Here is a 23091-nt window from a genome sequence, read left to right as displayed (position 1 = left end):
GCTCCATAATTTCTGCCTCCCAGACTCTTTTGCTTGATCATAGTTAACATTTAATAGCTTACATTTGTAGAGAGCTATAAGATTTTAAAAGTATTTTATAAAAATTAAATAATTTGATCCTCATAACTTTGGGAATTAGGTGCAATTATCATCTCCATTTACTGATGAGGAAACTGAAAAAGTCAGAAATTATCTTTTTTTTTGCCCAACTTTATTCAACCTGTAAGTCTGTGAGGTGAGATTTGAATTTAGATCTCCCTGACTCCAGATCCAACTCTCTATATAAAAACTATCTACCTCTGGTTAAGAGGAAGGGAAAGATGCTCCCAGAGACATTGCTATCACTGAATCAGAATCATATTTTTTGTCTTTTCTGTGTTTGAGCATAGTCTAGTGCCTGAGATTGAACTAGATCTGTCTCTGAAAGGTAACTTGGAGGCCATCTAATCCAATGCCCTCTTTTTTTTTTTTAATTTGGTCAATTTTGAAAATTATTCCCTGGTTACAAAAATAATTTTCTTTTACTCCCTCCCCTCCACCCCTCCCCTCACTACTCCCCTCCCTTCTTGTAGCCTATGCACAATTCTACTGGGTATTTATGATCAGAATTCATTTCCATATTGTTGGTATTTGCAATAAGATGTTCATTCAGAATCTACATCCCCAATTGTATCCCCCTCAACGAATGCAATAAAGGAGTTTTTTTTTTTCCTTTGGTGTTTTTACTCCCACAGTTTTTCCTCTGAGTGTGGATAGTGTTCTTTCTCATACATCCCTATAGGTTGTTGAGGATCACTATATTGCCACTAATGGAGAATTCCATTACATTCGACTGTTCCACAGTGTATCAGTGTCTGTGTACAATGTTCTCTTGGTTCTGCTCCTTTCCCTCTGCATCACTTCCTGGAGGTTGTACCAGTTCCCATGGAATTCCTCCACTTTATAATTCCTCTGAGCACAATAGTATTCCATCACCAACATATAACACAATTTGTTCAGCCACAATTGAAGGGAATACTCTCATTTTCCAATTTTCTGCCACCACAAAGAGTGCAGCTTTGAATATTCTTGTACATGTATTTTTCCTTATTATCTCTTTGGGGTATAAACCCAACAGTGCAATGGCTGGATCAAAGGGCAGACAGTCTTTTAGTGCTCTTTGGGCATAGTTCAAAATTGTCCTCCAGAATGGTTGGATCAATTCACAACTCCACCAGCAATGCATTAATGTCCCAACTTTGCCACATCCCCTCCAGCATTCAATACTTTCCATGTTAGCCAATCTGCTAGGTGTGAGGTTATATCTCAGAGTTGTTTTGATTTGCATTTCTCTGATTGTAAGAGATTTAGAACACTTTTGCATATGCTTATTAATAGTTTTGATTTCTTTGACTGAAAATTGCCTATTCATGTCCCTTGCCCATTTATCAATTGGTGAATGGCTTAATTTTTTTGTACAACTGGTTTAGCTCTTTATACATTTGAGTAATTAGACCTTTGTCAGAGGTTTTGTTAAGGAAGATTGTTTCCCAATTTGTTGCTTCCCTTCCGAATTTGGATGCATTACTTTTGTTTGTACAAAAACATTTTAATTTGATGTAATCAAAATTATTGATTTTACATTTTGTGATTTTTTCTTTGATTTTGAATTTGTTTTTGATTTTTGGTTTTGGTTTTGATTTTGTTTTGAAGCCTTTACTTTCCCAAAGATCTGACAAGTATACTATTCTGTGTTCACCTAATTTGCTTATAGTTTCCTTCTTTATATTCAGGTCATTCACCCATTTGGAGTTTATCTTGGTGTAGGGTGAGAGATGTTGATCCAAACCTAATCTCTCCCATACTGCCTTCCAATTTTCCCAGCATTTTTTATCAAATAGTGGTTTTTGATACCCAAAACTTGGATCTTTCGGTTTATCATAGACTTTCTTTCTGAGGTCATTTACCCCTAGTCTATTCCACTGATCTTCCTTTCTGTCTCTTAGTCAGTACCAAATTGTTTTGATGATCACTGCTTTATAGCACAGCATGAGATCTGGGACTGCAAGTCCTCCTTCCTTTGCATTTTTTTTTCATGATTTCCCTGGTTATCCTTAATCTTTTGTTCTTCCAAATGAACTTTGTTATGGTTTTTTGTGATTCAGTAAAAAAGGTTTTTGGTACTTCAATATGTATGGCACTAAATAAGTGAATTAATTTGGGTAGGATTGTCATTTTTATTATTATTATTATCATCCTACCCATGAGCAATCAATGTTTTTCCAATTGTTTAGATCTAGTTTTAATTATGTGGAGAGTGTTTTGTAGTTGTGTTAATATAGATCCTGTGTTTGTCTCAGCAGATAGATTCCTAAGTATTTTAAATTGTCTAAGGTGATTTTAAATGGAATTTCTCTTTCTAATTCTTGCTCCTGAAATGGGTTGGAGATATATAGAAATGCTGATGACTTATGCGGGTTTATTTTGTATCCTGCAACTTTGTTGATTGTTTCGACTAGCTTTTTGGTTAATTCTCTAGGATTCTTTAAGTAGACCATCATATCATCCACAAAGAGTGATAGCTTGATCTCCTTACTGCCAATTTTAATATCTTCAATTTCTATTTATTCTCTAATTGCTACTGCTAGAGTTTCTAGTACAATGTTAAATAATAGAGGTAATAATGGGCATTCTTGTTTCAATCCTGATCTCATTGGGAAGACTTCTAGTTTATCTCCATTGCAGATGATGTTTTATTTTTATGCTTTTAGATATATATTGTTTATTATTTTTAGGAAAGGCCCTTCTATTCCTATACTTTCTAGTTTTTTCAATAGGAATGGATAGTGTATTTTTTCAAAGACTATCATGTGATTATTGATAGTTTGCTTGTTAATATGGTCAATCATGTGAATGGTTTTCCTAATATTGAACCATTTTTGCATTCCTGGTATGATTCCTACCTGGTCATAGTGAATAACCCCTGTGATGACTTGCTGGAATCTTTATGCTAGTATCCTATTTAAGATTTTTGCATCTATATTCATTAGGGAGATTGGTCTATAGTTCTCTTTCTCTATTTTTGACCTACCTGGCTTTGGAATCAGTACCATGTTTGTGTCATGAAATGAATTTTGTACAACCCCTTCTTTGCTTATTCTGTCAAATAGTTTTTATAATATTGGGATTAGTCGTTTTTTGTATGTTTGATAGAATTCATTTGTGAATCCATCTGGACCTGGGGATTTTTTCTTCAGGAGTTTTTTGATGGCTTGTTCAATTTCTTTTTTTCTGATTTGGGTTTCTTTAGGTAATCTATTTCTTCCTCTTTTTGTCTAGGCAATTTATGTTTTTGTAAATATTCATCCATATCACCTAGATTGCCATATTTTTTGCCATATAATTGGGCATAAGAGATTTTATTGATTGCTTTAATTTCCTCTTCATTAGAGGTGAGGTCTCCCTTTTCATCTTGTATACTGTCAATTTGGTTTTCTTCTTTCCTTTTTTTACTTAGACTGACAGTACTTTGTCTATTTTATGTTTTTTCAAAGTACCAGGTTCTAGTCTTATTTATTAAATCAATAGTTCTTTGACTCTCTATTTTATTAATTTCTCCTTTGATTTTTGGGATCTCTAATTTAGTCTTAATCTGAGAATTTTTAATTTGTTCACTTTCTAGTTTTTTTTTAATTTGCATGCCCAATTCATTGACCTCTGCCCTTCCTAATTAGTTAGAATATGAACTCAAGGATATAAATTTTCCCCTGATTATTGCTGTCTCATCATTGTAATTTTTTAATGAAGTTATTAATTGTTTCTCTGATTTGTTCTTTAATCAATGTTGGAGAATTGTATTATTTAATTTCCAATTAATTTTTGATTGGGCCCTCAATGTAAACTTAATAATTATTATTATCATTGAATTGTGATCTGAAAAGTTTACATTTATTATTTCTACTCTTTTCCACTTGTTTGCAGTGTTTTTATGCCCTAATACATGGTCAATCTTTGTGAATGTACCATGTGCTGCTGAAATGAAGGTGTATTCCTTTTTGTCCCTATTTATTTTTCTACACATATCTATTATCTCTACTTTTTTTTAAGATTTTATTCACTTCTCTTACCTCTTTCTTATTTATTTTTTGGATTGATTTATCTAATTCAGATAGAGGAAGGTTCAGGTCTCCCACTAGTATAGTTTTTCTATCTATTTCATCCTTGAGCTCCCCTAGTTTCTTCTTTTGCAATTTGGATTCTATGTCATTCGGTGCATACATGTTGAGTACTGAAATTTTCTCATTGTCTATACTGCCTCTTATCATGATGTAATCACCTTCCCTAGCTCTTTTAACTAGATCAATTTTTACTTTGGCTTTGTCAGATATCATGATTGTGACTCATGACTTCTTTTTATCAGTTGATGGCCAATAGATTTGGCTCCATCCTCTTACTTTTACCCTATGCGTGTCTACCTTCCTTATGTGCTTTTCTTGTAGACAGCATATGGTAGTGTTTTTGATTCTAATCCACTCTGCTATTTGCTTATGTGAGAGTTCATTCCATTGACATTCAGAGTTATGATTACTAGCTGTGTTTTTCCCAGCATTTTGATTTCCACTCCTTGTCCTGCCTTTTCTTCTTTCACTATTTCCTTCTACACCAATGTTTTGTTTTCTATCAGTCCCCCTAATTCCCACCCTTATTTTACTTCCCCTTCTAAACTTTTCCCTTCTTATTCCCCCCTTATTTTCTTTATAGTCTTTTTAAACTATCCCCATACCCTCTCCCTCCCTTGTACTGCTTCCCTACCCACCAGTCCATTTGTTACCCTTATATTTCCCTGTAGAGCACAAATCAATTCTCTGCCCCAATGGATTGGATTCCCTCTTTGAGTCAATTTCAGTGTACATAAGAGTTGAAATTTTCCTAGCTCCAACCACTTTACCCTTTCTGGTGTATTGATGTTCTGCTCCCTCTTGCCATGAGCTTCTTTGTGACATATAGATTTACCCCCCCTTTTTTTTCTTTTCACATTTCTTTTAGTATAAACATCTTTTTTAAAGCTCTAGTTGTATATCAATATATATACATATACACACATATATATGTATTTATGCATACATATATGTATATACATACTTATGTCTTGGCATTTCATCCTATACAGTTTGTCATTGTTCCCTCTAAGTGTAATTCTTCTAGCTACCCAGCTAATAATAACAATTTTTAAGAGTTACCAATGACCTATTTTCTTAGAGAGATATATATCATTTTAACTTATTGAGTCTCTTAAAAAAAGTTTTTTTGTTTTGGTTTGTTTTTCTTTTTCCCCCTTTTTAAAATTACCTTTTGATGATTCTCTTGATTTCTGTGCTTGGACATCAAATTTTCTGTTCAGGTCTGGTCTTTTCTTTACAAATGCTAGGAATTCTTCTATTATATTAAATGATCATACTTTCCTCTATAAGAATATAGTCAGTTTTTCTGGGTAGTTGATTCTTGGTTGTAGATCTAGTTCCCTTGCTTTCAGGAATATTATATTCTGTCCCTTTTGATCCTTCAGTGTAGATACAGGCAGATCCTGTGTTATCCTCACTGTGGTTCCATGGTATCTGAATGACTTCTTCTTGGCAGCTTGTAATATTTTTTCTTTTGTCTGATAGTTCTTGAATTTAGCTATATCATGCCTGGGTGTTGTCAATTGGGGATTAAGTACAGGTGGTGATCTGTGGATTCTTTCAATCTCCACCGTTCCCTCTTGTTCTAGAATATTGGGGCAGTTTTCTTGAATAACTTCCTGTTGTATTATGTCCAGGCTTTTTCTTTTTTCACGGTCTTCTGGTAGACCAATGATTCTTAAATTGTCTCCCTTCAAACAATTTTCTTAATCTTCTGTTTTGTGAATGAGATGCTTCATATTTTCCTCAATTTTTTCATTCTTTTGATTTTGTGTTATAGTGTCCTGCTGCCTTGTGAGGTCACTTAATTCTAGTTGCATTCTGCTTCTTAAAGACTGGATTTCATCCCTGGATTTTTGGTCATTTTTCTCCTTCTGGTCTGATTTTTCTTTTTGGAGTTCATCTTTCATCCTCTTTTCCTCATCTCTCATCTCCTTTGCCTCATCTTTCATCTTCTTTGCTTCATTTTTCATCTCCTTTGCCTCATTTTCAAGTTGATTGATTTTGGCTTTTAAGACACTATTTTCTGTTTCCAGATGACTTATCTTAGTTTTTAAGTTCTTTTCCCAATTGCCATCAGCCTCTCTTACTTGTGTTTTGAATTGCATTTTGAGTTCTTCCAAAGCCTGTATCCAATTCTCTGGGATTTCTGATTTATGGTTTCCTGATCCCTCCTCCTCTGTCCCATTTGCTCTTTATTCATTGCCTATGTAGAAGCTGTCTATTGTAATTTCTTTCTTCTTTTTCTGTGGTTTGCGCATATTTACCCTTCTTTACTCCCCATATTTGCCTGTCACCTGGCTGCTCTCATTTTTTTGGTTTGGGGGTTTTTCTGTCAGTCTCCCCTCTTGGAGCTTTAACAGAAGATCTCTCCATGCAGTCTGTGGTTGAGAGGTATTGGAGTTTGAGCTTCCCTGTCCTCTGGAGGCTTTGGATTGGATTAAAGTCCAGCGGTCTGTGGGGTAGGGGTGTTGGAGCTTGGGTTTCCCTGACATCTGTAGACTTTTAATGGGATTAAGTTAAGCTGGGTTGGGCTAGATGTGCCCTGAGGCCAAAACCTCCTGGAAGGCTAGAACAATATGGAGGGTCTCGTCTGCTCTCACCAGGCTGCCAGTTCTTTACTCCCACTCCAGCTCCTTCCCCATCCCCTATGGTAGATGCTATGAGCCTGGCACAGCCCTGCCTACAAGGTACACCCTCCAGAGAAACTCCTTTGCCTGCCCAGAGTTTCCCCACTGCCACTGGGGGCTTAGTGCTCTAGGTTGGGGGGTGCTAGGACCTTCCTTCTGCCTTCCCCTTAAACCCAAGTATTCTCAGATTCTGGATTTTTTGGGGGGTGTGCCTTTTGGATTGAATCCAGAAGGAGGGTTTCTTGTCTCTTTCTTGTTGTTAGGTTTGATTTTTAGTCCCCTAGGAGCATTCAGTTTGTAATCAGTAAGGAAGGGTATTCAGAGGTCTAAAGTTTCACTGCTTCTACACCACCATCTTGACTCTGCCTCCTCTCCCCTCTTTCATAGATGAGGAGACTGAGGTTCAGGAAGGTTAATCAATCTACCTAAAGTTGCAGGGGATATAAGTAGTAGAAATAGACTTCTTACAGAACTATATGATATAGAGAAACACCAACACAGAAACACTGGGAAACTATTACTCATCAATATTAAGTCCTCCATTATAAAGATTTCAAAACTGTTTCTTTCACACTCCCTCCTTCTAAAGAAATAGTTCTTTATGTATAATGGAATGGGCCAATCCTAAATGTAAGTCCAGAGGTTCTGTAATTTCATTCTTTTATAATTTTGTTCCTTTTTTGTCTTATGGGTGACCAGGACCACACTTGTATCTAATACCACTTTCTTTGGCTACCATGATTTCAGGACACATCTGTCTTTGAAAATTACATCACTTTTTACTCCCTATGTCGGAATTGGTAACTTTCATCAGCTTTGGCATGATCCCTGCTTCTTCTCTGTAGCTACCTCCCTGCTCCTGCTACTTTTCATTTGTGTAATAGGACACTGAACCTTCATGATTCTCACCTGCCAGGGCAAACAATAACCTAGAGTTAATCTATCTGCTTTATTTTCACACCACTTCCAGCAATTCTGAGCTGATCAATAACATAGTGCTGAGGGAGGTGGAAGAACACATCAAGGAAATTCTACTAGCCCACAGTTTCCTGAGCAGGAAATGGGATATGCCTCCAGAGGCGATTGATCAGTGGCTACAGAAAACTGTGGAAAGCTGGGCCAGGACCTGGTTCGGCTGCAAAATGAGTTTCAATGGAGCTGGAGCACTAGATCACCACAAAGTTCCTGTTGAAAACTTGTCCACTGGATCCCTGACCAACATTGTCAAGAATTGTAACCCATTTCTGACTCTCCAGACCTCCAAAGTCATGGATCCTCCTTCTCAGATTTAGCCTGTCAGGGAATGAGGTACTTGTAGCCCCATCTGCTATTCTCTCCTGCTGGTTCTCCTTTTGCTTGTGACATTTGAGGGCTACACTCTTGGGGCATGGATGATGTGTCCAAATGCAAATGAGATTCCAGAGAGTGGAGAGCAATGATATTAAACAGATTTTCCCTAGTGATCCTGCTACCTCCTGCCTCTTGTAGAAGGGAGCAGGTAATGCAGCAGTCCCCTTCTCCAATACCCTCCCCTCCCCTTCAAACTCTAGTTATGGTTCTCCTAGACTAAGTTATCTAAGACCCATATTTCAGTTCTCCCCTCCCCACTCTGTAAAAAAGCATTGTAATGGTTTGCACATATGAATAGTTGTTGAAATTAAAGTGCAGTTTAATTTGCATGCTGATATGTGTGTGTTATTTTTTGCTTTTCTCTAGCAATTAGTGAAGTTAAACTAAAAAATTTCCTTGGTTGCAGTAAAACTTAAAAATGTCAGAAGAGATGAAGAAAGTTTACAGGCCTCTTGTGCAAAACAGACATGATCATTAAAGGAAAAATTAAAACATTTTTCAAAAAAAGCTGAATTTATATGTGAAAGCCATCTGAGGACCAAATTTAATTCACCTTCCATTAAGATATGTTGACTTTATAAGGTTATCTACTACATTATTGAAACAAATTTGAATCGCAGCTGCCATTTACAATGCCTATGAGATAATAAAGCAGTTTATTAAAGTGCTTATTTTGTCTAATAGGAAATGTGGCTAGCTCTTTTGCTACTACTATTTGATAGAGGATGTATCTTTTCTATATTTTCTCTGGATTAGATTATGGGCTCATTTATCTTTGCAATAGACATAGATATTTGCTTTATTGTTTAAACACATTAAAATGGAAGACTTTTTAGAAAAGTTTTTTTTTTTAAATAAAAGGGTTCTGTAGCAAGAAACATTTATTATACCCTTACATATATCTTTTATACAGATACCAATCTATTTGGCCAGGGTACTTTTCTGAGCTGATTGATATTGCATAATAAATTATCTCCTCTTTAAACCACAGCCAATTTTCTAAGTACTAACTTGCAAATTTTGAGAAAATATATGTGTATACATACATACAAATATAATTTATACACATGCATATGCATACAGGTGTATAAGTACATATTTGTGTGTGTTGATGTCTTCCTCACTTCATCTCTGACATGTTCCATGATTTTTGCCTTATTGTGGGGACTCTCTTATGGTTCGTTGTCTTCATTGGTATTTTTTAAAGATTTCACTGAAATGAAGTTTATATAAATGTTTCAGTTACTTTTGCTCTATTCAGCATGGAACCATTCTCAATTGAACTCTTAAGAAAAAAATATTTTCTTTAAATTGTCTGAGAGGGAGACAAAGAAATAGATAATACAACATAAACTATACTAACTTATACAATCTATTTGACTTCAGAAACAAGTGAAAATCCTTAAAAGTTAAATAAGATCAAACAAACAAAACCTCTGCTCCTTGAACCAGGATTTTGTTGTATCCAAGGAGGATTCTCTGGAAGATAGGATAAGGGACAGAGACCTCACTTGCAAATTCATTGATTATGAGGAATTCTTAGGTAAGGAAGCTTCCTCTTATAATGAAGACCAGCACATTTTCTGCCATCTACAATTTAAGATCCCCTAGAGCACTGACAGTTTAAAGAACATGCTCAGGGAATGATAGTCACCATATGTTGGTATCAGGATTTCAGGTAAGATCTTCCTGATTCTATTGGTTGTTCCCTAATGTGCAATACTGCCTCTCCCCTGAGGATGGCATTCTAATATAGAAGAGAACTCCATTATAATGTAATTTGTTATAAAAATTCTGATGCCACTTAATAAGAGCAGCATGTAAAGTACCTGTTAAAAGAGGTTTGAATGGAAAGATAGCTATGGCCTTTTGCAATCCCAATTATATTTTCCTATAATTTCATATCCTGGGATTAAACAAATTTATGGAGATACGACCCAGTACCATTATACACTTGTAACAAAGTCCCTCACATAAGATGCCATCTAGTTGTCCTTACTGGCTCTGGCTGACCATATAGATGCTTAGCTACAGATTAGACATAACAAATTCCCTGATTTTGTCTAGCTATGGGCTCAATGATGATCATTGTGGTTCCTTTAAAACTAAGTTTTCCCTGTAGAGCTAGTCAACATTATTTATTACTTCAGTGGACGTTTTCAGAGAAGAAGCAGCTTCTGGTTTTCTTTCTTTTACTTAATTCTCCCTTGTGGTAAATGAGAAGGATGGGTGAAGGCTTGTATTCTTCTAGACTTCTCTGCTACTTGTATGCAGAGTATGGATTCATCTAAGAAGGCTTGTGACTGGGCTCCTTTTCCATTTTGTATTTTTATTCATTTTATATTTTTCTTTCCAGAGTAGACAATTGAATATAATTGTCTAGGTGTACACATCGAGGCAGAGGTTGAGATGATTTTATAGGTTTGAGAGGTCTGGAGGCATTGGATTCAGTAAGTGAAGCAGTCTGGAAGGCAGGGAAGCAATTGCCCTAGAGAAAAAAAAAATCATTACCTAGACTAGAGGAAGAGCCTGAATCTCTGGCACTGCTATCCTAGAGAAAGGAAGACAGTACTTAGGTAATGTGAAAATGCCTCATCATCAGCCCTGAAAACTGCTTTGTTTAAATGTGAAAAGATTGACTGCTTGGGGACTGTTTTTGGCAATCATATATTAAATTTCTGAATCTTATTTTAATTAAAAGTGAACTATGACATTTTGTGTCCCATAGTATTTCCTTTGTGTACAGGAAATAAACATTTGTCCTATGTCAGATTCTATTAAGTACTTCTTTACTCTTATACCTACTTTTGTTTTGTATGAAGCAAAACCTAAGCTTTAATATGTACCCTAGGCATAGGGATGGGAGTTGAAGAAACTGAGGACTGTGAGAAAAGGAAGACTACACACTCTCCCTCTCCCTTAGCAGCTAGGCTTTCAAGGACTGAATATAATTTGGACTCTGCTTGAGTCCTGAGAAAGAGGGTCTCTAAGAAGTAAGAGGTAATGCAGTGCCTCAGTTACCTGGAACTAGAAGTGATTCCTCAATATTAGACCCTATTATTCATCTCCATTAGAATATGGAAGTAACTGAGCTGGGAGAAGATGTCACCAGCATGGTTGTGTAAAATTTAAAAATAATTTCAAATAATAAAATATTATATTTTAAGAGATTTATTAATGATCATTAGAAGTAAAGGAATAAGAAGGCAACAAATTTAAAAAAAACACATTCCCATGGCTAATCAGCCTGTTCAACCCTCCCCCCCACTGCCCCTGGGCTTATCACCACCACCATGCTCTCTACAGAAAGCCAAAAAACCTGGACCAACCACCTGACTGCCTAATATCCCTTCTCTACAGGAAGTATGTAATGATAGGAAGTCAGTAGGCTCCTGGGAAATGTAGTTTTATAGGGTTACAGATTTTCAATTATACATTTTCCCCTGAGATACATGAAAGACTGATCTCTCCAATGGATCTTGTAAACATAGCCAACTTTTAAATTAAAATAATTTAGAGATAAAAGGAAAAGAGAAAAAAAACTAAGGATTGTTAGGTGCATTGACAAAAAGCCAGTTAGGGGGCAGTCCCTTTCAGCATGAGTATATGTACAAAAACAAATGCAATCAACCCCACACCATTCAAATCACCATATTCCAAAGTTCACTCTGAATCTTCTGGTGCAGTGTGGTCTGTGTAGGAATCTTCATGGCACCTTCTCCAAACAGTTCACTTTCTGGATTCAGAGAGGTAGCATGTTTCTTATCCTAAAATTACACTCAAAATAATTTAAACTTTGCATTTTAGAATAATAATACATTTCCCCCTGAAGAGGATATTAAAAAACATCAGAATACACTCAGGGATGCATGGCTGAGTTATGAGGTATAGGAATCAATTGACAAAGAAATCAAAAACATCAAAAAATCTAAATAAAAGAGAAAAAAATAATTTCTGGATGAAATATAGAATATCAAAAAATGTGTAAAACTTCTAAGTAAAAGAAAATAAAACTATACCAGGTCCTTGAATCAGGGCCCAATTAAAATGATTTAAGAAATTATGCACATACCCAGTCAGTAGCCAGGACTACAGAAAGTATGTGACACTATGAAAGGAGAAGAGAGACTAGATTATGGAAGTCAGGGAGGAGCCAATTTGAGATAGTTGGTGGAATAAGGAAGACCTGCCTTTGACATATGTCAAAACAGCAGCAACTTCAAACCCCAAACAAGTTCAAATTCTCTTGTCTTGGCTCAAAATTACATCAATCCCACTGAGATCAGTCTCTTTGACTTTGTTCTTAATAGGCACTAAGCAATTTAGCTTTATGCTTCTTTTTTTTTTAATTTTTTAAAACATTATTTTATTTGGTCATTTCCAAACATTATTCATTGCAAACAAAGATCATTTTCTTTTCCTCCCCCCCGCCCCCCACCACCACCTCTCCCATAGCTGACGCGCGATTCCACTGGGTATCACATGTGCTCTTGATTCAAACCCATTTCCATGTTGTTGGTATTTGCATTAGAGTGTTCATTTAGAGTCTCTCCTCAGTCATTTCCCCTCAGCCCCTGCAGTCAAGCAGTTGCTTTTCATCGGTGTCTTTACTCCCACAGTTTATCCTCTGCTTGTGGATAGTGTTTTTTAGATCCCTGTGGATTGTTCAGGGACATTGCATTGCCACTAATGGAGAAGTTCATTACATTCGATTGTACCACAGTGTGTCAGTCTCTGTGTACAATGTTTTCCTGGTTCTGCTCTTTCGCTCTGCATCACGTCCTGAAGGTAGCTCCAGTCTCCATGGAATTCCTCCATTTTATTATTCCTATTAACACAATAGTATTCCATCAACAACATATAGCACAATTTGTTCAACCATTCCCCAATTGAAGGGCATCCCCTCATTTTCCAATATTTTACCACCACAAAGAGCTCAGCTATGAATATTCTTGTGCAAGTATTTTTCCTTATTATCTCTTTGGGGTACAAACCCAGCAGTGCTATGGCTGGATCAAAGGACAGACAGTCTTTTAGCACCCTTTGGGCATAGTTCCAAATTGCCCTCCAGAATGGTTGGATCAATTCACAACTCCACCAGCAATGAATTAATGTCCCTACTTTGCCACATCCCCTCCAGCATTCATTACTTTTCATAGCTGCCATGTTAGCCAATCTGCTAAGTGTGAGGTGATATCTCAGAGTTGTTTTGATTTGCATCTCTGATTATAAGAGATGTAGAACATTTTTTCATGTGCTTATTAATAGTTTTGATTTCTTTGGATGATAACTGCCTGTTCATGTCCCTTGCCCATTTATCAATTGGAGAATGGCTTGATTTTTTGTACAATTGTTTTAGCTCTTTGTAAATTTGAGTAATTAAACCTTTGTCAGATGTTTTTATGAAGATTGTTTCCCAATTTGTTGTTTCCCTTCTGATTTTAGTTACATTGGTTTTGTTTGTACAAAACCTTTTTAATTTGATGTAGTCAAAATTATTTATTTTGCATTTTGTGACTCTATCTAAGTCTTGCTTGGTTTTAAAATCTTTCCCTTCCCAAAGGTCTGACATGTATACTATTCTGTGTTCATACAATTTACTTATAGTTTCCTTCTTTATGTTCAAGTCATTCACCCATTCTGAATTTATCTTGGTGTAGGGTGTGAGGTGTTGATCCAAACCTAATCTCTCCCACTCTGTCTTCCAATTTTCCCAGCAGTTTTTATCAAATAATGGACATTTGTCCCAAAAGCTGGGGTCTTTGGGTTTGTCATAAATTGTCTTGCTAAGATCATTTACGCCAAGTCTATTCCATTGATCCTCCTTTCTGTCTCTTAGCCAGTACCAAATTGTTTTGATAACCACTGCTTTATAGTATAGTTTGAGATCTGGGACTTCAAGTCCTCCTTCCTTTGCATTTTTTTTTTCATGATTTCCTTGGATATCCTTGATCTTTTGTTCTTCCAAATGAACTTAGTTATGTTTTTTTTCTAATTCAGTAAAGAAGTTTTTTGGTAATTCAATGGGTATGGAACTAAATATGTAAATTAATTTGGGTAGGATTGTCGTTTTTATTATGTTAGCTCATCCTACCCATGAGCAATAAATGTTTTTCCTATTGTTTATAACTAGTTTTAACTGTGTGGAGAGTGTTTTGTAGTGGTGTTCATATAGTTCCTGAGTTTGTCTCAGCAGATAGATTACTAAGTATTTCATATTGTCTAGGGTGATTTTAAATGATATTTCTCTTTCTAATTATTACTTCTGAAATGGGTTAGAGATAAATAGAAATTCTGATGACTTATGCGGGTTTATTTTGTATCCTGCAACTTTGCTAAAGTTGTTGATTATTTCGAGTAACTTTTTGGTTGATTCTCTAGAATCCCTTAAGTAAACCATCATATCATCTGCAAAACATGACAGCTTGGTCTCCTCATTGCCAATTTTAATACCTTCAATTTCTTTTTCTCCTCTAATTGCTACTACTAGAGTTTCTAGTACAATGTTAAATAATAGAAGTGATAATGGGCATCCTTGTTTTACTCCTGAACTTATTAGGAAATATATAGCTGCACACTTTGTGGTGGCAAAAAATTGGAAAATGAGGGGATGCCCTTCAGTTGGGGATTGGCTGAACAAATTGTGGCATATGTTAGTGATGGAATACTATTATGCTCAAAGGAATAATAAAGTGGAGGAATTCCATGGGGACTGGAACAAACTCCAGGAAGTGATGAAGAGCGAAAGGAGCAGAACCAGGAGAACTTTGTACATAGACACTGATACACTGTGGTACAATCGAATGTAAATGACTTCTCCATTAGTGGCAATGCAGTGACTCTGAACAACTGGGAAGAACCTACAAGAAAAACCACTATCCACATCCAGAGGCTGCGGGAGTAAAAACCCCGAAGAAAAACAATTGCTTGAATACATTGGTCAAAGGGATATGGTTGGGGATGTAGACTCTAAATGAATATTCTAGTCTAAACAACAACATGGAAATAAGTTTTGATAAAGGACACAAGGAATATCCAATGGAATTTCGTGTTCGCTGAGGGAAGAGTGGGTAGAGGGGAGGGAGGGAAATATTGTGATTATTGTAACCAAGGAATAATGATCTAAAATGACTAAATAAACTTATTCAAATGGAAAAAAAATAAAATAAAATAAAATAAAGGTCTCCATGTTAAAAAAATAAAAATAAAATAAAATAATTTAAAATAAAATAGGTAATGTAATGCTGTTTCATAGAGGGTGCCATGATTGCAATTTTACTTCCTTTTTCGAAGAATAACCATCCTTCCCCCTGCCCCTAGGGGTAAACTACTAGGGAGCAATTTGTTTCCCCTGCCACATGGATAGGGAATAAGGAGGCTAATTGTTGCCTAAGGAAAACATACCCCTGTTTGTTTGTTTATTTTTTAATAAACTTTAATTTTATTTGGTAAATTTCAAATATTATTCATTGGATACAAAAATCATTTTCTTTTCCTCCCTCCCTTCCCGCCTCCTCCCCCCATAGCCAACGTGCAATTCCACTGGGTATTACATGTGTCCTTGATCCAAACCCATTTCCATGTTATTGGTATTTGCACTAGGATGTTCATTCAGAGTCCATATCCCCAATCATATCCCCTCTGCCTCTGTAGTCAGGCAGTTGCCTTTCCTCAGTATTTATACTCCCACAGTTTGTTCTCTGCTTGTGGATGGTGTTTATTCTTGTAGATATCTGTATATTGTTCAGGGACACTGCATTGACACTAGTGGAGAAATCCATTCTTTTCGACTGTACCAAAGTGTATCAGTCTCTGTGTACAATGTTCAACTGGTTCAGCTCTTTTCACTTTGCATTACTTCCAGTAACTTGTTCCAGTCCCCGTGGAATTTCTCCACTTTATTATTCCTTTGAGCAAGATAGTATTCCATCACCAATATATACCACAATTTGATCAGCCATTCCCAAATTAAAGGGAATTGTCTCATTTTCCAATTTCTTGCCAACACAAAGAGTGCAGCTATGTATATTTTTGTTCATGTTTTTTTTTCCTTATTACATCTTTGGGGTACAAACCCAGCAGTGCTATGGCTGGATCAAAGAGCAGACAGTCTTTTATCGCCCTTTGAGCATAGTTACAAATTGCCCTCCAGAATGGTTGGATCAATTCACAACTCCACCAGCAATGAATTAATGTCCCAACTTTGCCACTTCCCCTCCAGCATTCATTACATTCCTTTGCTGTCATGTTAGCTGATCTGCTAAGTGTGCTGTGATACCTCAGAGTTATTTTGATTTGCATCTCTCTGATTATAAGAGATTTGGAACACTTTTTCATGTGCTTATTAATGGTTTTGATTTCTTTGACTGAAAATTGCCTTTTCATGTCCCTTACCCATTTATCAATTGGGGAATGGCTTGGTTTCTTCTACAATTGATTTAGATCTTTGTAAATTTGAGTGATTAAACCTATGTCAGTGGTTTTTGTTATGCAAATTATTTCCCAATTTGTTGCATCCCTTCTGATTTTAGTTACATTGATTTGGTTTGTACAAAAACTTTTCAATTTGAAGTAGTCAAAATTATTTTTTTTACATTTTGTGACTCTTTCTAAGTCTTGATTGGTTTTAAAATATTCCCCTTCCCATAGGTCTGACCTTTATATTATTCTGTGTTCACATAATTTACTTATTGTTTCCTTTTTTAGGTTAAAGTCGTTCATCCATTCTGATGTAGGGTGTGAGGTGTTGATCAAAACCTAATCTCTCCAATACTCTCTTCAAATTTTCCCAGCAGTTTTTATCAAATAGTGGATTTTTGTCTGAAAAGCCGAGGTCTTTGGGTTTGTCATGGACTGTCTTGCTGAAGTCACTTACCCCAAGTCTATTCCACTGATCCTCCTTTCTGTCTCTTAGCCAGTACCAAATTGTTTTGATGACCACTGCTTTATAATAAAGTTTGAGATCTAGGACTGCAAGGTCACCTTCCTTTGTATTTTTTTTTCATGATTTCCCTGGATATCCTTGAACTTTTCTTCTTCCAAATGAACTTTGTTATTTTTTTTTCTAATTCAGTATAAAAGTTTTTTGGTAGTTCAATGTGTAGTTCACTTAGTAGATAGATAAGTTTGGGTAGGATGGTCATTTTTATTATATTATATTGTCTTACCCATGAGCAGTTAATGTTTTGTCAATTGCTGAAATCTAGTTTAAGTTATATGGAAAGTGTTCTGTAGTTGTGTTCATAAACTTCCTGTGTTTGTATCGGCACAGAGATTCTTAAGTAATTTATATTGTCTAAGGTGATTTTGAATGGAATTTCTCTTTCTAATTCTTGCTGCTCAAATGGGTTGGAGATATATAGAAATGCTGATGAATAATGTGCATTTATTTTGAATCCTTCAACATTGCTAAAGTTGTTGATTATTTTCACTAACTTTTTAGTTGATTCTCTAGGATTCTTTAAGTAGACTATCATGTCATCCACAAAGAGTGATAGTTTGGTCTCCTCATTGCCAATTTTAATACCCTCAATTTCTTTTTCTTCTCTAATTGCTTCTGCTAGTGTTTTTGGTACAATGTTCAATAATAAAGGTGATAATGGGCATCCTTGTTTCACTCCTACTCTTATTAGGAATGTATTTAGTTTATCCCCATTGCAGATGATGTTGGCTGATGGTTTTAGATAGATATTGTTTATTATTTTTAGGAAAGACCCTTCTATTCCTATAATTTCTAGTGTTTTCAATAGGAATTGATTTTTTATTTTGTCAAATGCTTTTTCTTTGTCTATTGAGATAATCATGTGATTTTTATTGGTTTGCTTGTTGATATGGTCAATTATGTGGATGATTTTCCTTATATTGAACCATCCTTGCATTCCTGGTATAAATCCCACTTGATCATAGTGAATAACCCTTGTGATTACTTGCTGGAGTCTTTTTGCTAATATCTTATTTAAGATTTTTGCTTCTATGTTCATTAAGGAGATTGTCCTGTCGTTTTCTTTCTCCATTTTTGGCCTGCCTGACTTTGGGATCAGTACCATATTTGTGTCCTAAAATGAATTTGGTAGAACTTCCTCTTTGCTTATTATGTCGAATAGTTTGAATAGTATTGGGATTAGCTGTTCTTGGAATGTTTGATAGAATTAACTTGTGAGTCCATCAGGCCCTGGGGATTTTTTCTTGGGGAGTTCTTTTTTCTGATATGGGATTATTTAAGAATTCTATTACTTCTTCTGTTAGTCTAGGTAATTTATATTTTTGTAAATATTCATCCATATCACCTAGATTGGCATATTTATTGCCCGATAATTGGGCAAAATATTTTTTAATGATTGCCTTAATTTTCTGTTTATTGGAGGTGAGTTCTCCCTGAAACTGTTATTCTCTCTATCCCTGATACTGTTAATGTGATTTTCTTTTTTCCTGTTTTTTATTAGATTGAGCAATACTTTGTCTATTTTGTTTGTTTTTTCAAAATACCAGTTTCTATTTTTATTTATTAGTTCAATAGTTCTATCACTTTTGATTTTATTAATTTCTCCCTTCATTTTTAGGATCCCTAATTTGGTTTTCTTCTGGGGGTTTTTAATTTGATCTCTTTCAAATATTTTGATTTGCATGTCCAATCTATTGACCTCTGCCCTGCCTAATTTGTTAATATATGAACTCAAGGATATAAATTTTCCCCTGAGTACGACTTTGCCTGCATCCCAAAGAGTTTGAAAGGATGTCTTATCATTGTCATTTTCTTCAATTAAATTATTAATTGTTTCTATGATTTGTTCTCTAACTAGTCAATGTTGGAGTATTATATTATTTAATTTTCAATTAATATTTGATTTGGTTTTCCATGTACCCTTACTGATCATTATTTTTATTCCCTTATGATCTGAAAATGGTGCATTTATTATTTCTGCTTTTCTGTAGTTGTATGCCATGTTTTTATTACCTAGTATATGATCTATCTTTGTGAATGTGCCATGTGCTGCTGACAAGAAGGTATATTTCTTTTTTTCCCTATTTATTTTTCTCCACCTATCTACTAACTCTATTTTTTCTATAATTTCTTTCACCTCTTTTACCTCTTTCTTATTTATTTTTTGGTTTGAATTATCTAAATTTGATAGTGGTAGGTTCAAGTCTCCCACTTGTATAGTTTTACTATCTATTTCCTCCTTCAATTCTACTAGTTTCTCCATTAGAAATTTGGGTGCTATACCATTTGGGGCATACATGTTGATTCGTGATATTTCCTCATTATCTGCACTTCCTTTTATCAGGATGTATTTACCTTCCCTATCCCTTTTAATCCTCTATTTTTACTTTGATTTTGTCAGATATGATGATTGAAACTCCTGACTTCTTTCTGTCAGCTGAGGCCCCCTTAATTCTGACTTTGTGAGTATCTATTTGCCTCAAGTGTGTTTCTTGTAGACAACATGTAGTAGGATTCTTGATTCTAATCTACTCTCCTATTCGTTTACATTTAATGGGTGAGTTCATCCCCATTCATGTTCAAAGTTATGATTGTCACTTTTGAGTTCCCTAGAATTTTGATATTCTCTCCTAGTTCTGACCTTTCTTATTTTGCTATATCCCTTTAAACCAGTGTTTTACTTTTAGTTAATCCCCCTATTCCCCTCCTTTGATATGCTTTCCTTTCTGGCCCCTCCCTTTTGGTTCCCTTCTTGTTTTTTTAGGGTCTCTTAAGTTCCCTCTCCCTCTCCTTCCCTCCCTTTTTTTGAACTCCCTTCCCCCTATCCCTCTTTCCTTTCCCTTATTCCTTACACTGTAGGATTAGATAGATCCCAATGGATCTAGTTGCTCTTCCCTCTCAGAATTGATTTTACTGAGAGTTATATTCAAGTATTACCTATTAGCACTCTCTTCCTCTCCCTCTTATCAGAGTATTCTTCCCCTCCCCTTCCCATGTGTATCTTTGTGTGACAAAGATTATTCTATTTATCTTATTTCTTCAAGTATTTATTAGTACCATCATCGATTTCCCCTCAACCGCTTTTTTGCATATCATTTTATAGCCTTTAATGCCACAATCTTTTCCTATGAATGATTCTTCTATTTACTATAATAATGAAAATATTTTTGCAAGTTACAAATATCATTTTCCCCATATATTAAAATATATAGTTTTATCTAATTGTAGCCCTTAAAGAAGAGAGTTTGAATAAAAAAAAACATTTTTCTCCTTTTCCCTCTTTCATATTTATCTTTTCATGTTTCTCCTGATCTTTGTGTTTGGATGTCAAACTTTCCTTACAAATACTTGGAAATCTTCTATTTTTTGAATGCACATACCTTTCCCTGGAAGTATATAATCAGTTTTGATGGATAGGTGATTCTTGGTTGAAGACCCAGTTCTCTTGCCTCTCTGAATATCGTGTTCCAGGCCTTGTAATTCTTCAGTGTGGAAGCTGACAGGTCATGTGTGATCCTGATTGGTGCTCCTTTGTATTTGAATTATTTCTTTTTGGCTTCTTGTAGGATTTTCTTCTTAGCTTGAGAGCTCTGGAATTTGGCAATTACATTCCTGGGAGTTCTTTTGGGGTTTAGTGTAGAAGGTGTTCTATGAAATCTTTCAATGTCTATTTTTCCCCCTTGCTCTAGAACTTCAGGCAGTTTTCTTGGATAATCTCTTGTAGTATGGTGTCAATGTTTGTTTATTTCTGGCTTTTCAGGTAGACCAATAATTCTCAAATTGTCTCTCCTTCCTATGTTTTCCTGATCTGTCACCTTGTCAGTGAGATATTTTATGTTTTCTTCTATTTTGTCTGTCTTTTTACTTTGGTTTATTAATTCTTGCTGTTTTGTGAGATTATTGATTTCCAGTTACTCAGTTCTGGTCCTTAAGCCCTGGTTTTTCTGCTTTAATCTTTTGGTATTCAGCTATGATTTTTTCATTTTTTTAACCATTTCCCATTTCTCTTTCCAGAAGTCTTCCATCTTTTTGATGATAAGCTCCATTTGAGACTCTTCCAGGGATTGTGGACAGTTTCTGTTGTTGTTGTTGTTGTTGTTGTTGTTGTTGTTGTTGTTGTTGTTGTTGTTGTTGTTGTTGTTGTTGTTTCAGTTTTGCCTTTGTTTGAATTTCTTCCAGTGTTTCCTCTGTGGCCTGGGTTTTTCCTCCATAAAAATTATCGAGGGTCACAGCCTTCTTTTTAGTTTGTTTTGTTTGTTTTTTTTTTGGAAGAATTTTGAGGCTCCTGTGCACAAATAGCCATTTTTCCTGTTTTTTTTTTTTTCCCTTTCCTCTTTAGTCAGAAATCTGAGTCAGCTGGGCAGCTTCTCTGTGTATGGAGATAAGGAGCAAGGATTTTGCCTAAGGCAAGCTCTCGATTCTCAGCAGTCCTTTGCAGCTCTTCACGGTGCTTCCTTCTCATGGGCACCCAGGGTCTGGGCTCTCCCGCCTGCCTGGTTTTCCCATCCAGCTGCCCCTAAGGGAGGTTCTCCTCTGGTCCCTGTTGGCTCCCCAGGACCCAGAAGTGCCCCTTGCTCACTCCAGAAGCACTCCTCACTCACTCCCTGGTTCTGGCAGGTGTGTTGGCTCTGGGTACCTAAGGCCTGCAATCCCTAGCATGCTGGGGTTTCCCGCCAAGCTGCTTTCATGGGTGGGTCCCCTATGATCCTAGTCTGTTCCCAAGGACCCAGAACTGTCCCTTGCTCACTTCAGGGGTGCCTCTTGCTTGCTCTGGCTCTGGCTCTGGTTCTGTAGATGGGGTGGGGGAAGGTGGATTGGCTCGCGTTTGGGTGGAAGCCCTTTCACCCTCTTATAGACTGGAAAAGCCTTAATCCCACACACCTTCAATTCTGCACCCCACTGTTCAGTGCCTCTGCTCCTCTTAAAATGGTTCTTAAGGTCTTTTTGGGTAGTCCTTGTTGATCTGTGCTGGGGAGTGTAAGTGACTCGCTTTTAGACTGCCGCCATGCTTACCCAGAACAACCATACCCCTGTTTTTTCCAGCTGCCCAGAGAGAAGTTCCAAGGACTCCCAGCTTGTGTGTTCCAAAGACAGGGCGGCAGCTACCAGAAGCACTGCAGGATCACCAACAGCATTTGGGGCCAGGGCTGGGGCTGGAGCAAGAGGATTAGGAGATCAGGAGCAGATGGCTAGAACAATCCAGGAGACTGGATCAGTAGCAGTAATGCCAGAAGTAGCAGGGAGGAATGCTACTCAAGCAGATGGTCCAGAGAAAGTACTTTTCTCTGCCAAGAGTCCCCAGCTAAGTCCCCAAACTAAATAATCCAGGCTGCTAGAGCAAGCGACTAGCAAAAAGTAGGGACAACAGAAGAAATAAAAACCAGCAGCTCTGAAGAGAGTTTGGAGTTCTTTCTCATGGAGTTTATGAGGGTGGGTGGGGGGCAAAAATCTGTGGCTGGAGAAATGTGGTTTAAAAAATTTACCTAGGCAATTTTAAAAAATTGAGAGTTCCTTCTCCAACTTATGGTCACTATCATTATAAAAATTAAAACTAATCTCAAATAATAAGATATATATTTAAGAGATTTATTAATGATCATTAGAAGTAAAGGAATAAGAAGGTAAAGAATAAAAAAAAAACATGTGCCCATGGCTAATCAGCCTGTTCATAACTGCCCCACCCCCCAACCTTACCACCACCATGCTTTCAATAGAAAGCCAAAGAGCTGGAACCCTCTATACCACTGCCTAATATTCCTTGTCTATAGGAAGTATGTAATGACCAGAAGTCATTGGTCAGTGTTGCAGTAGACAAATCCCTTAAGTTCTCAGTTCTCAGTATTCTAATCTTTAAAATGGAGTAATGATATCTTTCTTTTTTATCCATTCAAGAGATTTTTGTATGTATCAAGTGAGATAATAATGTGTGGAGTAAAGATTTCAGGGGGGCTCTTTATATATCAAGATTGAGCCTCCCATTAGCACTCAAATGATCAGAGCAGGCTGTGAT

This window comes from Monodelphis domestica, chromosome 1 (genome assembly GCF_027887165.1).
Source record: "Monodelphis domestica isolate mMonDom1 chromosome 1, mMonDom1.pri, whole genome shotgun sequence".
Lineage (NCBI taxonomy): Eukaryota > Metazoa > Chordata > Mammalia > Didelphimorphia > Didelphidae > Monodelphis > Monodelphis domestica.
The sequence above is the reverse complement of the archived record's forward strand: the minus strand, read 5'-3'. Positions refer to the sequence as shown.